At 40.8% G+C, this 14,336-nt stretch overlaps 1 protein-coding gene across 9 annotated transcripts in view; it reads right to left on the minus strand.

Moving 5' to 3' along the window:
• EBF1 (EBF transcription factor 1) overlaps positions 1-14,336 on the minus strand; it is a 372,029-nt gene that overhangs the window by 63,390 nt on the left and 294,303 nt on the right. The gene's annotated exons all lie outside the window — the stretch shown is intronic.

Below are 14,336 nucleotides of genomic sequence, written 5' to 3' on the forward strand. Positions count from 1 at the left end.
GATTACTTTAAACTGGGAATTCCGGTACACTAAATAAGATGCAGTATCTGAAAGGTAGTGAGAGTACCAACATGGTTTTTCCACTTCTTTTTAACAACTTGGGCACTGTACCAGGGTGAAAGGGGCAGGCTTATGAAAACGTGATCAGAAATATTTTTCACTGAGCAAAGTAGAAACCTGGAATTGGCTCCTGTAAATGCAAATGGGTAAATAATAATAATAAATAATAACAACAGCTTCAAAAGATTCGGTGTATGAAACACAGAATTGAGATACACGGTGCACATGAAATTTAATTCCAAGCAAAATTGGCCTCTCCGCTACCTCTGTGCCTGGTCGCAGTTAAAGGGCCAGCATAATTCACTGAAATTGTTTCTTACAAAGCAGATAATTTTGTGCACCTTAGAATGATTTAATTAGCTTCCAGAGCTGTCTCCTGCTAAGTGTTTAAAGTGTCTGCAAATCAGATCATGTTAACTCATCTGCTGCAGTACTCTTAGAGTGTCTTAACAAAAAACTGTCGTCTTTAGACATTAATGGAAGCAACCCACAGACCCCTTGGAGAGCAAGCAATATAAGTTAATTACCCAGTGATTTGGAGAGTACACTGTAACCTATACCAATTGTGTGGTGACTTACCTATTTCTAAACCTTCAGCGCACTTGGCTAGCATAACTATCTTCTGAAGTTTGGTGTTCCCCAAACTGGGCTAGGAGAGCCCAGTTTTACAAATTTATTATTTGAGGCATTTATATACTGATTTGAAGGTTTAACAGCCGTCCAAATAATGACATGATCATAAGCATAAAGTAGCAAATTCAGTATCCAATTCACCAGTGAATCTAACACACACACACGAACCCTTTACCCTTAATTTCCAAATGTTTCCAAGATGTAAGTACCAAGCATTTTACTCTAGTAGGGAAAAAGATAATTCATTTGGTATCTTCAAACATTTTTTTAATCAAATGTTTATGGGCTATTTAAGTAGTTACTGCTATTAAGACTATGCTTGAAGATCCGTTACAAACAGGTTACAAAGAGAATTTAGTATTTCTGTTATTGTTGTTGTTGTTATGATGATTACTACTTACCAAAAAAAAAAAAAAAAGCCAATGGTATAGCATACAAGGAGACAATACATTACAATAAAACTATAACAAAACCCATAAACAGCTGAAAACTTCATCAGCAGAAAACATTTAATCAGCAAACAACAGAATAGTTAACACTATGGGCCAAACTCCTAGACAAGGTAAGTTGTTTTTATCTGGTGCCAAAAATATGTTAATGGTGGCACCAGGCTGGCTTCATTGGGAAGAACATTCCACAAGCAGAGAGCTGCATCTGCACGTTCATGACCCTTCAAACCTTTCCCAGAGGGGGCACCCAAAGAAGGGTCTCAGATGAAGGCAGAAAGGACCAGGTAGGTTCATATGGGACCATGTGCTCCGAAGAATATTGGGGTCCTCATCCACACAGAGCTTTATAAGTCAGCTGATGTGGCTAAGCCAGGATCATTTACATAACATGTATGTAAACTAATCCTATGCTTGAAAGCACAGCAACAATATAGCAAAGGACTAGGCTATCACACACACATAAAAGGAGGTTGGCTTAAATCAAACATCATGCCCAAACATGTTTCGTGCTAGCCATATATAGGAATCTACACCATGGTTTGTGTTTCCAGACACAGAGCAGACAAGCCATGGTTTTGAGCTCCTTGCTGCTTCCAGTTTCCATCTGCTCAGCACTCTAGTTCCTATGATTAATCCCATTTCAATAGTGATGCAATTTCTTGAAACAGAACAACTTCCTTAATTAGTCAACGGTTTGTAAGTGAGACATGACACCAAGCCACAGTGAGTACAAACTGTGGTTTGATATGCTGGTGTGGCAGCTCCTTGCAAACCATGCTTTAATTGCTATGCTCTACCGTGACTATTGGAAGCAATATGCTTCTAAATACAGTTCCAGGCTGCAGCCATTCTAAAGATTCCAAACTCAGAGAATCTATATCTTCAAAAATATGTAATGGTTTGGGTATGAGGAAGGACGTGAAGGGGCAGAAATAGTGCTGTGCTTAAGAATTATTCTGTATGTGTGTTTTTTTAAAATAATTCTCCATCAATCCACATGAAAAGCAATTGCACATAAAAACTATAAAAATGGGAAAGAGAAATGTTGCGGTATTTTCATGTGTGAGGTGCCAGGGTTTTCTTGAAATTACCTTGAGGTGTTTGTCTGTTCTTTCATTCTACAAATCGTTTCCCCAGTGGTCTGCACTCTGCAGCCTTCCCGGGAGGCCACACTTCAGTTAAAGCCTGGGGAAGCCGATGCAAGAAAATTCCTTCCATGGGCCTTTTTCAGACTAGGAAATCCAGGCAGCTGGGGAGGCTGCAGAGTGCTGAAAAGATGTTTACTAGAAATAAATGAACATACACCATCCTCAACTACCTCACAGCAACAAGGTACGCTCAAAACCCCAGTAAAATTCTAAAGAAATAATTCAAGTGTGCTCAGAATGGGGCAGAAGAATACAAGGGGGCAAAAATCTTTCAGAAATTGGGAGGGCAGCAGCAAAACCAGTAGCACCACATTCTAAGAGCTCTTGCCTATCCCTAGTGCAACCCTCAGCCAGACAGATGCTAAAATAAGAGAGGCTGCAGGGTGATGAACTGATTGGCTCCACATCACTTTCCTGTGCTATCACTTTAGCCTCTGCCTGCATCTCAGTGTAGAAATCAAGCTGTTTTACTATACGGATTCACTTTTCAACCAGGCTGCTTGCATGGAATGAAGCACACCTGAGACTTTTAGTCTCTTATCAAGGGACAGCTTTCAAGCAGCCCCTGCAAATGAACCAGAAAGAGACTGCTGGGAGGCAGCTTGCTTGAGGAGTCATTAGAGAATGCTGCATAAAGAGTACTGCCTCTGTGAATATGCTCGCCTGTCCTTGAACCTCTGCTTCTCCTTGCTCTGTAAAGTATCCATGAGCTTTCCCCTGAATTCTCGTTATGGGCTGCCTTCATTTATATATGTTAAGGGCATTTACAAAGGGAGCTGACATCGGAGCTTAAAGGGTTTCTTTATACAGCACCAATAACTGGCAATAGGATGGTCTCTGGGGATCATCCTGTTTCTTGAGCATCAAATAAGCTGTTTTGTTTGCGCTATCAACCCTCAAGAAAGGGTTGAAGTTCTCGGGTTAACTGCAAGGCCCAAAGAGGGCAAACAGCTTGACTACATCAACTGTGGGGTTATATCACTATAGAATTAAATAAGTAATTGCCAGGATAATCTTGGCAATCATGGGTGGGTTTTTTTTAAAGTATTAAATCCGGTTTACCAGTTGCTGCAGAAAAAAGGGTAATGTCATGACTCAAGCCTGCTAGGATGCTATCCCATTAATCCTGCAAACCTGTGGCAGGATTGGTTTTTAACATCCACTCATTTTCTGTTTTGCTTGCAGAACAAACAAATTCTGAGTGTATTCTGAGAGCAAAAGCATCTCAAAATAATCCCATATCTTTTAATAATAAGTCATCAGTACCCACATGTAAAGTGCAGGTGCTGGCAACAAGATTTGGGACAAACAGTCCAGCATTTCCTGGTTTGAAAAACATAGGACCTTCTTATACTCTCAAAACACTGTAAACAATCAGATGCACAGGCACAAACAAAATATGGCTGCAGTACTGTACCTGTAACATTATAATGCATATGACACTGCCTTGGCCATTGTGGCAGTGCCTTAGTATAGATAAGGTGAAGATTACATAGATGCTACCTTAGTTTAATCAAGATAACAGTCTGCTACAAGTGTCAGTTTGTCCTTAAAGCCTACAATAATTCTTATGGTGATGAAGTTCAGGTGCTATTGGAATACTTTTCATGGCCCAAAATGGGCTGATCAGGGCTAATTCTGGCTCATTGAGTGCTTAATCTGGTATTATGTAGCTAAGAGAATTCAACCCTACACACTTTTATTTAGAAGAAAGTTCTCAATGACACATTCTTCCAGATACGTGCAACAGGGTTGCACCTTAGTTAGGAAACCCAGAGAAATGGGTGCCCAGTTCCAATAAAGAAACTACTGATTGTTTTTAAAGTTGCAAATCTGCATTCAGACACCGAAGGGCTTTGTTTTAGAAATTATTCTTTAAATTAAAATGCAAGTTATAATTTGACAAGAAGAAAGATGTACATTCAAATACCAAACAGAAGTGTCTTCAGACAATTGTTTCTTCTTGTTCAGTTTCTGTTCCACAAAGATATATGGGGGGGGTAATAGGTGTTTTTGTATTCTTTAATTAACCCTACATCTGCTGGAAGTCAAGGTTTCCTGATGGTAACCACCAGTGTAAAATCCAGGTGCAAATGAACAAGCAGTTCAAAGTGGCAGCTCCTGATGCCTGGAGGTTAACCATAATTTATGTTCACCGGAAGAAAGTGAAAGATTATGTTGGTTGTGCTGAACTTGTCGATGGGCAAGAGAGACAACAAGGAGTATAACAGATATATATGGTGTTTTCACACTTCTTTGCTGTTCTACCTTGCTAAAAAGAAGAAAGAAAAGAACTACCCCTGTTTCAGGGGTGGTTTAAGCCTCTATTCAGTTCTGGAAAATATTGCACTTCTGATCTCTTAATCATCAAGAAATGCAACAAGGCTTTTTAAAAAAATAAAAGAAAATGAATAAAACTGTCCCCACACCAATTGCTGGAAAAAAGCTAGGGCAAAAACAAATCAGCCCATCTCTAGAACAAAACATTTTTCTCAGCCCTAGCTACATCAGAGTGCAAGTGAGAAATGGTGTGATATCTAAATCATGGTTTGAAAACCAGCAGACATTATTTGAGGAGAGTGTGAACCCCATGGTTTATCCAATTATGATTTGGTATGATGCTTGAATCACCAAACCCTGGTTACACTGACAGGTCTGCCTCCAAAGGTTACTGTAACATCAGGAGAGAAAGCATAGATACACAGGACTGCATCCAATTAAAGTCTACTAAGAGTTGACCCATTAAAATTAATGGACCTAGTTTAGTCACATCCATTAATTTTGATGGGTCTACTCAGAGTAGAACTGACATTTGATGCAAACTACGGTTTTTCCGCAACCTAATATCAGCACCACCTCGAAGCTTTCAGTAATTCAAGTAAACGAACAAGCCCTTTACTATGTAAGCAGGACATTTACATGTCATAGCACTGTGGAGACTTTGGGAGAGATTCAAGGGCTTCCACTATGGGGCTTCCCCCCGCTCTTCCTCCCCATCATGCACCCCCCAAAATTGATTTGAGCTGGGTCAGGAGAACCTCCAGAACAGTGGGAAGACAGGCTGAAATTCTTGCACTGATGGGACATTGGGCATAGCTTGATGTTAAATTCTTTCCTGGAGGTTGCAATCAGCAAATCTGTCCCACTATCGCGAGGCAGAACAGAATTTCCCCTTCCTCTCCTCATCCCATATCTCTCCCAGATCTGTTGCAAGTGTTCCCGCTACCCTCCAGAGCTGATTAGGCACAGGAGTGCATGGGGAGAGGTGAGAGAGGGGAAATTTTGTTGGGCAAGCAGAAGTCCTTGTATTACAACACTGAATGGTATCTAAACTTGATTGGAATACTTGTAATATACAGTATATTTGGCTCTTTTAATGCCAGCGCTATAGTACTTTGGCTTTAAGGGCTGATTGATTTAAAGCAGTGGTTCCCAAACTGTTTGGTCAGAAAACCTACTCCCCTCATAGGATCCTTTCTGATAACCATATTATCACCCTAAATTGGACATGAAAATGAACTCTCACATGCCTACTTGTGTTGCATTGATTTTACCATCTACCATAGCTGTCAACTTTTCCCTTTTCTTGCAAGGAATCCTACTCGGAATAAGGGAATTTCCCTTAAAAAAAGAGAAAAGTTGACAGCTATGCCATCTACAGATCACAGAAATGCTACCTTTTTAAAACTGGGAATCACTAATCTATGGTAATCATGATGAATACATCTTCTCTAAGCAGTATGCAAATTATTGTATTTGCAGGTCCAAATTAAAATAAACCTACCAGAAAATCCTATCAAAATCCCAGAACAAACTTCAGAACTGGACAAGATTATTATTTTTTCATCATTTCACATGTTAAACCTTTGCTTATACCACATGTTGTTCAGACCTCAAAATGCAGCATCAATACATGACTCACTTAAAACAACAAAGCTTGTTTCAGTGGAAATCCCTTGAGAATCAGGCCACGTTTTTAAAAAGTGGGTAACAATACACCAGCAGCTGTTGTAAAATAACAATAGAATATAAAATCCTAGTAAGGCCAATCAAACAGAGCAAAGTTTGGAAGCAAGGGTGTGAAAACGAGAGCATATGGGTAAGGATAAAGGAAAGGATTTGCAAGATAAATTTCAGTGACCCTGCGGGTTAATTTATTGTTGAAGCTGCAAAGCAAAAAAGGGGGGGAGTTATTGGCTATGAAGGTCAGATAACTGGTTATGCCACATTAAATAGGTTAGAAGATCCAGGAGTCCATGGGATTGCATGAAAATTGCCAGAAAGCCATATAAAATCTGGTTTACCCCTTTATCGTTAATACTCTCCTAATCCTTTAGTGCAAATTTATAGTTTAGAAATGGCAACACATCTTAAAGATTAAAGGTATGTGACAAACAGTTCATGTCCCTAAATAATCAAATCACATAGCTTAGACCGGGCTCTTATCAGCCTCCCCCCTCCCTCACCTTATGATTTCATAGGTAGAAAATACTTTATATCCCCTATTACATAAATGATGAATTGGACCATTGGTTATGGGCTGTTATTTGCTTGGCTGTAGTCAATATGTTTTCTTTGGACAGGGATTTCAAAGATTTATGTCTCTTCTGGATTTATCACTTATTCCCTTAGAGCAGACAGGGAAAAGTCAAGATTGTAAGGCCGTAGGCACATCTAGACTTTATAATATTGGGGAGGGGACATTGTTGCTTTAAATAGTCTGAGGACTCTGTGCTGCATAAGGCTTTGTTGGGCAACCAGACGGCGCAGAGAGAAAAAGAACATATTTATTGGGAAGTGTAAAGTATGCAAAATAAGATATTTCATTGACTATAAATTTTAATATGACTGTAGCTGTAATTGCATTAATTCTGCAGACACGGTAATAATGTACAGGTTTTAGCTCTACTGTACTACATTGTAAAAAGCTATATGAAATTAGTTACATCTTTCTGCCTTCAGGTTTACTATGTTTGGGTTCCACATGATGACTGTTTGCTTACTTGGCTGTAGTGATTTCATATCTGTATTGTCCTTCATGCTTTCCGACGTTTCTATGAAACAGCTGAATGAGATCATCCTGGGTTTTGGAACTGGGCATCATCAATATGCCGATGACCCCATCTAGCAATATCTCTCCTTTGCATCAGAATCAAATGAGGTAGTAGACATGCTGAAGCAATATTGGGACTTGATTACATGATAGTCAAGAATCTGAAGCACCACCCCTACAAAATGTTAGGTAGGGCTTGGTGATGTTAGGTTTTCAACACCGCAATGTATCACCAGCCAAACATCGTGATCTGGTGATACACCACAAAGCTGGAATAAGCTGCATTGGCCCCAGCCTGGGAGTTGAGGCACTTTCACCCTAGAGTATTATGGGCAGGGACAACACAGCTTGTTTGCGCTGCTCAGCTGGAGGGCGGGAAGGCTCCCACTTCCCAAGTGAGTGAGCCCCGATGTAAATGTTATTATAAGCAAACAAGCAAATTAACTGCAACACAAACCACCGAGAAGCCAACAGAAGATGCAGGGAATAATAATAATAATAATAATAATAATAATAATTAATAATAATTTTTATACCCCGCCCTCCCCAGCCAGAGCCGGGCTCAGGGCGGCTAACACCAGTAAAATTACAATAAAAACATAATGGGGGGGGACCAATTTAAAATACGGGTTAAAATACAATTTTAAATGCAGCCTCATTTTAATAGAAGCCCATAGATCAAAACCATAAGGGAAGGGAAACATAAGGGTCAGACTGAGTCCAAACCAAAGGCCAGGTGGAACAGCTCTGTCTTGCAGGCTCTGCAAAAAGATGTCAAATTCCGCAGGGCCCTAGTCTCTTGTGACAGAGCATTCCACCAAGTCGGGACCAGTACTGAAAAGGCCCTGGCCCTAGTTGAGACCAATCTAACCACCTTCTGACTTGGGACCTCCAAGGTGTTGTCATTTGTGGACCTTAAGGTCCTCTGCAGGGCATACCAGGAGAGGTGGTCCCGTAGGTACGTAAGTGGTGACAATGACCTACCAGCACAGTGACACAGCCTGATCTGTAAGAGACTGAGGCTGCAATCCTATACTCATTTACCTGGGAGCAAACCTATTGCACTTATATAGGCCTTGCTTTTAAATAGACATATATAGGATTGCATGTGAACAGAGAAGGAGGAAGAGAATCTCAGGAATGTTTGGGAACATTTAAGTAGCGTTTAGATCACAGTGTGTTGTTCTTTTCTCTTCAGCTTCTCTACTTGTATCACAAAGAGCAAAAATTCCCCAATTATTTTAAAAGTGGTTACATGGAACTGGAGTACATCATCTGATTAGCAGACTTTATGCTGTTAAGAGTCATTTGTTTGCCTTTAATCCTTGGTAGAACTTTGAAAATTGGCAGCAATCTTACAGTTTTTAATGTGTAAATCTATGCAGTGTAATTTATTCTAATTGCTTCGCTTATGTTTATTTGATGCACAACAGGAGCAACAGAACAAAAGATGGAGAAGCCCTGCCTTCAACATTACCTCCTTGACTGCATGGCCTCATCCTCTTATACCATTCAATAACAAAGAACATATAAAAGAATGCATTAAGAAACCTCCACCAAATATTTACTGACCTCTGACATAATGTATCCTGTTCCTTATCCTTGGGGATGAGTGTTTGAGACTTTTGTATTCTATTTCCAAGTAAGAAATATTTCCCCTTGTTCCAGTGAAACTGACTCCTTGTCCCCAAACCAAACTACTACTAAAGTTGTTATTAACTATTCAAGCCTGAATGAAGAAAAAGAAAGTGGGTGGCAGTAGCACATAGCACTGTGGAGCAGAGGTGGTGAGTTGTTGGAAGGGGAATGAGAGCACACCAGCAGATCCAGTCTGGTCCTCCTGTCAGGGTACTTGCATTGCATTGCATTGCATTGTACTTGCATTGCACAGCTCTTTCTGCTGGTATACAGCAGCGACTCTCATGCCAGCAGGTCAGGGAAGTCTGCAACCCCATTACACCATCCTATACTGGTGCATAGAAGACTGTAGAGCTGATGAGGCTGCGTGCTACAGTTACTCCACTTAAATTAAGTTTCCATGATGCTCTCTGGTCAAACATTGGAAGATGGATTAACCAAAGGAAGGAGCCAAGCATTTTTGGTAGTTTGATACAAGACTAATGACAGCCAGTGTGTCTCTTATTACTACTTAATCTAATCAACAAGCAGTGCTTTTACAGTGGTACCTCTGTTTACAAACTTAATTCATTCCAGAGGTCCGTTCTTAACCTGAAACCGTTCTTAACCTGAGGTACCACTTTAGCTAATGGGGCCTCCCACTGCCACCGTGCCCCCAGTGTGTGATTTCTGTTCTCATCCTGAGGTAAAGTTCTTAACCCGAGGTACTACTTCCAGGTTAGTGGAGTCTGTAACCTGAAGTGTTTGTAACCCGAGGTGTTTGTAACCCGAGGTACCACTGTACTACATTTCCTTTTTTAAAAGAAGCCCAACATTTTTTTGATTGTACATATTTGGAGGATTAAGAAACCAGATATAGTTTCAAGAAAATGGGAAACGTTTTCATGAACAAAATTCAAAATGTCAAATTCGGTCCCAGGGGGAAATGTTCACAGTGTGGACTAGAACACAGAGAACTCTTCACACCCACACCCACGTGGCTTTTATCCAGTATGTAGTATTTTGGTGTTTTGTAATTCCAATCAGTGAAAGGATTGGCTTTGTGATCTTTTGAAAAGAGGGCAGGACTACGGAGATCAGAAGTCTGATACGCAGAAACCTTTGCTCCACTCAGGATGCTATTTACAGAAGATAAGAAAGTGGCAGAAAAGAAGCAACATTCAATTCTTTTTTGAGGTGGGGTACTTTTCTATTCTGAACAAATGAACACTCATGCAATGAATTTTTCTATATTCCACAGGAACTTGAAGTGTCTTGCTTAATATCTCCTCAGTATATTTTTGTTTTAGAATAGGATCGTCAATGTAACATAGAGTCATATTTTAATGCCAGAAGCTACTGAAAGAATATATCACATTTAAATGAGTACGTTAAGCCTCATGAATCATATATTGTACAAGATCTAGCAACCATGTACTGAGGGACTGCCAGTTAGTTTAGGATGTCCCCAGCCCAGCATTGCAGTCTCTGGAGAGCAGCAAAAACTGGAGATTTGTCCACCCAAAAATAAATTGATATGCATACCAGTTTGGTCACGTTGTGCAGGCTTATACCAGGTGCCTAGATCAATCCTAATTTGCTGAATGGAATTTGAAAGCTAACACACGTAGGAGGTGATTCATGCTATTTTAAAAAATCTCCAACAGTTGGAAATATTTTAAAGAATTTTAAAATATAATTGAATTGAATAATTGCATTTTTAAGCTCTTTAGAGTTTAAATAAAAGGGTGGGATATTTAAATGCATATATATATATTGTCAGGGAACTGCCATCGGAGCCTAGAGTGGAGGTAAGGCTCCCCAACGATGCAGGAGAAGGGACCAGCAGGGAGAGAGAGAGAACTTCCTTTGAGGAAGAAAATAGGAGTGACACCAGGAAGCAAGGGGGGACTGCGGAGAGAGGGCTCCAAGACTCTTCCACAGAGACCAGCGGGGAGAGCCCAGGACCTCCGTTGGGCACGCCCACTCTGCGCAGGAGACTTCCGCGCAGGGAGGCTAGGAGGAGACTTGGGGTCAAAGAGCTTCTATGTTGGAAGAAGTTCAGAAAACGCCCACTGACGGATTCTGCCAGCGACTGACACAGCCATGGAGAAAGGCTGTCCAACCAGGGAAAGGTTTAGCCAGGCAACGTTGCCTAGAGCTGCAGCACCCTTTACGCACAAGCAACACCCAATTCCCTTTACACATACATACTTAGGTATGCATTCACTGTAGGTTTCAAACCCAAAAGTAAGCCAAATAAATGCATTTGATTGGAAGTCGGCTCTGCTGACAGAAAGCATTTGTGCTCAATGACATTAGCCCTATTCCCAGTCATCCCTAGATGGGACTGTCTCACACCCAGTCATTCAGATTCCAAGACACACCATCTTGCATTTCCTTCAGTAAAGACAGCCTGACATAGGCATTTCTGTCAGCTCTAGTTGAAAACAGTTTTACTTCTCTTCAGCGACTTTTGTGACAGGCAAAATCCATGCAGAAAAGCAGTTCCTGTCAGGAGGTTTCATGAGTCTGTTTGTAACATAAACATCCTTCTGAAGTGCTTCCAAGGTAGGGGTGTGTGTGTGTGTGTGTGTGTGTGTATTCTATCACACTGTAAACCTCACGGGAAATTTAATGTAAAAAAAAGAGACTAACATTACATTTTATACAATTATGTGAATTTTAAATACGTTGTTGCTTTGTGCTAAGGCTGGCCCCTTTTAAGAGTTCACTGAAAAACAGGCACTGCTGAACACGGAAAGTATCCGAGTTCTTTTTTTCTATATTTAAATATATTAAACATCCAAATGTGAATTGTTTTGCTTTGCAAGAGACTCCCTGTGAAATGACAGAGGCGGGGTGGGTGGGATCAAGGAACTGTTTCCCTCTCTTAATGAAGCTCAGAATGTACAGTTCTTACAAAAAAGAATTATTTTTTTTAAGACATAACATTTCTCCTTGCATCGAGGATCTTGCTTCATAGATGCAACATGCAATTCACAGATCAAATTTCTAAGTTGTTGGCAGTTAAACGAAGGGGAGGGGGGAAATAACTTAAAATTAATGGGCCACTAGGCTTTTTTTCCTGAGAATTTAAGCACAGTTAAACAGTTAAAAAAAAAGTTTACAGCCAGGTGGCTTGAGGGGATATTTTGTTGAACACTGATTAAAAATAATTTCTTCTAAATGAGACCTAACCACAAAATGGGGCCATTAATGGATAGGGCATTTTCACCAGAAAGGAAAGTACGCCTGAATGGCTTTTGCGCTGCCCACAACCCCCAATTCTCTTTCCTCTTTTCTTTCCTCCTCTGTCCTCTTTTCTCATTCTCAATCTCAGGGTAAATAAACACCAAGTGATGCCTCACTGTTTTCAGCCAAAAACAGAGGCCAAACTCCTCTGAGAAAACATTTGGCCTCTGTGGTTTTGTAAAACGTTCCAGAACACTGAATTCACCGACAAACACTGTGGAAAAACTCCCACCGACTGGAACGCTGCTGTGGAATGTTGCAGGATCAGAACTTCCAATTGGTCCATTTCCTGTAGGCCCATAATGAGACTTGTTAAAAAAAAGTGAGGGGGGGATAAACTATGTGGGAGTTAAAAGAAGTTCTCATGGGAAAAATGAATGGCAAGAAATTCTCGCTTTAAAAGAAACAGCTAATCTGCTAGTTTGATTATTCTTCAAAATTTACAATGAACTAATAATCCTAATTAAAACCACTTGGCCTAGTTCTGTAAAGCATCATGGCTTTTTCTATGCTTCGTTTGTACACACCACAGTCTATTATTTCTCCCCCCTTCTACTGATCACTAACAAAGTGCTGACTTTGTCAGGGCGGCTGAGCTAATTTTGTGAACTCAGTGTGAAACCATAGCTAAACAAAATTGTAGTAATTTTCCTTAATTTGTAATAGTGATTGGAGTGCAAACGAAATTTTCCTCTTGGGTCAATCCTATAATTTTCAATTAACATAAACAATTCAGCAGGTTTGCTCCAATTCTGCATTTTGTTTAAAGGGCTGGGAGGCATTTCTGAAGGTGAGACCGATAGGTGTATAAATGTATAACTCCCCCTCCCCTTTTAATTTTTTATACCCAAACAGTCATCTGCTTGTGGATTCTTAAGTCCTCTAGACTGCGCTAAGTTCCTTCTTTGTTCTGTATAAAATGGAGTACATTGTGCAACGAAAACAAAAAGCACCACCCCATTTATTTATTTTTTGAAGTGGATTCTAAAAAGACAATAGGCACACAACCCTGCAAAACTTAGCCCTTGCAGTAAATGGATACAGGCAGCCAAGTATGCGGAGAGCTGAAATACAAGACCTGAGAGACAAGAGAGTTTCAACTGCAGGCCAGCGTCTAACCTGGGAAGCCCATTTAAAAGGGATTTTGAACAAAGACTGTGCTAGGTAGCAAACAAGTCGAGGCCATACTGGTATAGAAGGAAAACGAAGGCTGATAGCCAAAGGTACCTGGAACAGGGCCAGGGAGCCACAAGCAAAGCCCTGAAATTGCCCAGCCATAGGCTCATGCCTGACCCAGATGCATTTCTAGCCCGGTGAGCTAAAACACGATGCCTAAGAGATGGGAGTTAAGGATTACCATCTTCAAGCATTGCTGCTTTACAATCTGCACTCAATCCATTGTGTTTAGGTCAGCGAGCCTTATGAACTCCACTAGGAGTGCTTTAAGGTTACCAGTAGCATGTCTTAGTACACTACACTGCTTGTACAAATGGCCAGTGGTGGCAAACACAGTGGGTTGTTCCCAAAACATGGGTGGCACTGTGGTCTAAACCACTGTGCCTCTTGGGCTTGTGGATCGGAAGGTCGGCGGTTCGAATCCCAACGGAGTGAGCTCCCGTTGTTCTGTCCCAGCCAACCTAGCAGTTTGGCAGCACACCAGTGCAAATAGATAAATAGGTACCGCTGTGGTGGGAAGGTAAACAGTGTTTCCGTGCGCTCTGGTTTCCATCATGGTGTTCCGTTGCACCAGAAGTGGTTTCGTCATGCTGGCCACATGACCCGGAAAGCTGTCTGCGGACAAACACCAGCTCCCGTGGCCTAAAAGCAAGATGAGTGCTGCAACCCCAGAGTTGCCTTTGATTGGACTTAACCGTCCTTTACCTTAACCTTTTTACATGCCAAGTTTATGATCAAGGTGTCTCCCTTGCCAGGTAAGTATATTACATGCCAAGTTTAAAGGGTATGCATTGTATTTCATATTTCTATTATATGGAACAAGCTTTCTTGCCATACTTTTCCTTCTTCTCAGTCTATGTAAATGCACACCTGTGAAACAGAGGCTTTTGTCTATAGAATAACTCAAATAGATCAATGTCACCTAAGAAGTGGCCAACCAGAGGC

This window comes from Podarcis raffonei, chromosome 2 (assembly GCF_027172205.1).
Source record: "Podarcis raffonei isolate rPodRaf1 chromosome 2, rPodRaf1.pri, whole genome shotgun sequence".
Classification (NCBI taxonomy): Eukaryota; Metazoa; Chordata; class Lepidosauria; order Squamata; family Lacertidae; genus Podarcis; species Podarcis raffonei.